Raw genomic sequence first — 3,964 nt, forward strand, 5'->3', positions numbered from 1 at the left:
TATATGGTTTGGTAGCTGTATTATAGTGACATGCTTGCATGTGTATGTATATGCACGTTTGTGTGCTTAAACCACCACCATAGAAGTAAGGCTGAGGTACTAACATAAACCAGAAGAAAGGATGGGGAAATACAACGTTAATGCTAAAGGTTGTTCTTAACTTCCTTCAAGGTGATTGTCATTCACGAACAAGTGGGATCACCAATCTTCACCAGGGATAATTCCAGCCCTAGACTTGATTCTTTTTTCCTGACAGACTTTATTTTAAAGTAGTGTAACATTTAAGCAGGATTAAAGAGGAACAAAATCACGTTTCTGTCCTACAAATAGATGTGGAATGGAAATACCAATGTGTCTTCATGGAGCTTGAAACAAGGCTGATGCCTTTTTGCCTACAAAGCCCAATTCAAAACCCCTTGAAATAAACCATTGACTTTGCATGGTCCCATATTGATTTGATCCCTGCTGAGGAAGGGCAAGCATTGCGTAAGAGGAGAAGGATTTAATTTCTGTCTTTGCAATATTAAAAAGGCTTCTGTGTTTTTGTTGCCAATCACAGCCATGGCCAGCAGCACCACACCACTTCCTGCTGTTGCTTTGTTGTCAGGGTCACAGGGAGGATCCCACACTGTCCAGCGTGGATGGTACTGTGCTGCCAGATCCCCCCACTGTTTAATTCTGCTTATGATCACCCGTGTTTTACATTCTGGCTACATTCCCTGCCAAAAGTCGTAAATCGGAAACATGGGTCTTTCCTGCCACACTGGGGGAATCTGCCTGGGCCATGCTTTCAAAGACTCATTTCTCTTTTTAAGACGTTTTAGTCTTCAGTCTGGAATGAAACATCTCTTCTTCCTGCCCTGACACAGTTCAGTCCCATGTTGGCAGGCTGCACGTTTTCATTGCTGACGTGCACTTGGATCCCTCAGTTGTGGACAAGCACCAGTGCACAGCTCTGCCCGACAGCCAGGTTCAGCTTGTCCTGTTGTGCTCCATGCCCTGCAAGCTAGCGTGGAGAGCAGCCTTAGACACCTTGCAACCTACAAGGCAAACAGTAATGACTAAGATGAGGCTTGTGAAACACTTGAGAGGTCTGCTGCTGTTCGCTGTTTACCTGTGCTTTAATTAAAGCATTACAGATGTGTATCTCACTGTGGTTGTTTCCTGCTTACCTGTTAGTACAACACTGTTTTCCTCTGAAGATGTGATCATAAATCCTGCTTGAGGACCTTAAAGGGATAAAGTAGCAAAAATGCTAGGAACTCACTCTTCTGCTTAGTTTCCTGCTCTGTCTTCTCCTTAGGTACTTTGGGATACGTAATTGTGAGGAGATGGTTCTTCCTGGGAAGCGTTCCAGAGATGCGGGTTCTGGTTCATGCGCACTCCCTCGAGAGTACCTCTGTGCTCCATTAGTCCTGGTGAACGGGATGATTGCGGAAGTCATGGTGACCTAGAAAGGAGGGGGGCCCAGAGATGCAGCGAGCTTAGATTTACTTGTAAATACTAGCACTTATCCCAGCAGAGTCTGCATCATTAAGGTGGACAAGTGCACTAGGCAGCCCGCGTGCTCACACCTTACCAGGTTCCTTCTGGACAGAGACAGGAGAAAACTTTGCCCTCCTGGGCTGCGATTCAGTGGTGTTCGGTGCTCCCAGCTCACCTCTGATGCCAGTGGGAGCAGTGCAGGCTCAGAAAAGGAGGATTGAGAAATGGCTGGGCTCTCGGAGGCCGTTGCCGGGCTCCGTCTCAGCTTCTGCTTGCGCAAATGTGTGAGAGGCACAATAAGAGCAAAGTGGGAGTGTCAGCATTGCATAACCATGATGTTACACCAAAGGTACGTGCAGCTGTGACTAGTCAAAGGGAGGAAGGGGGTTACTCTAGTACCAGAAAGTTCTGTCTGTGTCACCATGAGGGAAAGCATTTACATGCTGCTGGCCTCTCAAGTGCTCCTGAGGAACTATGTTGTTCAGATGCCAAAACAGGGGAGCCAGATTGTGTTATTTCCTTTCTCCCTACGTGACAGCTTCTGAACTGGAATGAATCTGCATCAGTATCAACACAGGGAACAAATAAACCTTGAATTAAATAGTCAAATAAAAATAATCCTCCTCGGTGCTATCCAGCCCTTTACCTGCATATCTCGCCCAGGAGCTCTGTGTCCTTTTGTAGGCTGTTCAGGACACGCTGTTCTCCTCTGCCGCAGGGCAACGGCTTTGAACTCTGAAGTTAGCTGGCTGATATGCTGATAGAAATAAATGCAGAAGGCAGCTGGGAACACTGGCCTGTGGGGCATCTCACTGTACCTGCGTGTTTCTACCTGGCTGCTAACGTAGATTGCCCACAACTGGGCTTCCCTTGCCATGGAGTGGTCCCTTCCTGTCATCTCCCTGCTTCTGCCCTCAAACCCAAAGCTAACAAAGGTACTGCTAGCACGCACCAGCTCTTCCTGGTGCTCCGAGGCAACTCAGATTGCACAGCCAGGTTTTTGGCAGAGGCAGGCATTTTCCTCTTCTCGTTACTGAACTGCAAGGTGGGGATAAGGGTTATTTTTTGCCACCCCATCAGGACATGCAGCCACAGAGGCTCTGCAGGTACGGCTGCTGCGAGGTGCTGTGGTGAGAAGCTGCCTGCCTGCTCCTGACCCCGGGCACCCTGCGGAGAGCGGTGTGCTGCCATGGCAACAGCACAGCATCATTCAAGCCGCTGAAGACCTCAGCCTAAAGTTATTTCGGTGGGGGCTGAGTGGGTTGATGCTAAATATCGTATTCCTTTATAGTTCTTAATAGGGTGATTTGCATGAATGGTTCCAGTGGAGCTGTGGAGAAGCTCTCCCCCAGGGTCTGGATAGCTGCAGGGAATGTCAGAGACCAGGACCAAGTGAATTCAGAGCTACTGCTCCCAGAGGTGCTGGCTGAGCAGTCAAAGCTACGTAAGTAGAGGAAGGAGCTTTTTCCATCTTTTTCTGATAGCGCTGATACTGATTCAGCACGAAGCCCGTGGGCATGACTAGGTCTAGTCAGCTAGGAGAAACTGTTGCTTTAGTAACCTCCCTTTGTATTAGGCACCGTGCAGGAAGGGGAAGTCTGCAGTGAGATTTTCCTCTCTCTCTCTTATGTTGCTTTGGGGGGACTGTAGTCTGCCCTCCTTCCTTGAGTCAAAAGTACATTAGCAGTAGTTACCCCTAACACAGGTGTCTGGGACTCGGCATGGCTGGTCCCTGGGCATGTAGAATGAAAGTTTGTGATGTCAAAATATTCTGAGCCAGATGTTATTTTATTCCACTTGGGGGGGTGAGGAAGATGATGAGATTGTAGGCTCTGTGGTACTTTTTCCGTTGGTCCCCCATGCCCTTAGAAATAGTCCATAAAGCACTATTTCACAATAATTTAAAAAAAAAAAATCAAGAGCCACCTATTCCTAGGAATCGGCTGGATTTGAGAACCAAATCTGCTTGGGGGAAGAAGCAGTAGAAGCAGTAGCAAGGTAGAGAATGATTTCTGGGAGAAGGCTCCTCCTTTCCTGACCTTTTGCAATGAAGAGGCAATTCCCCAGAAGGTTCCAGCTGCTCCCCTTAAAAGCTGTGGATCAGAAATGCTCATTAGTGAGGATATCGGTTCAATCAGGCTGTTTTAACGAGGCACGTAGGTTGGGATCTTCAACTGATGGAGTGGAAAGGAGGGAGGGAAAGGAAGAGAGGCTTTTAAAGCATCTGCATTCAGTTCAACCTGTTGGATTACATGTACGTCATGTCACGCTGTTGTTACAAGAGTTGCAGTATGGTCTAAATTATCTTAGCAAAATATAAAATATATACAATACAGAAAAGAACCACCCACTTCAATGCATTACTAGGCGAGAGCATGGGACAAGAAAGAGATTTGATTACCTGTGTTGAGAAATCAGGTTTAACTAAGGCACCAGTTGCAGTTTCTGCATGTTCTCTTACTGTGTTTTTGTGTCCTCT

This window comes from Gymnogyps californianus, chromosome 5, assembly GCF_018139145.2.
Source record: "Gymnogyps californianus isolate 813 chromosome 5, ASM1813914v2, whole genome shotgun sequence".
Classification (NCBI taxonomy): Eukaryota; Metazoa; Chordata; class Aves; order Accipitriformes; family Cathartidae; genus Gymnogyps; species Gymnogyps californianus.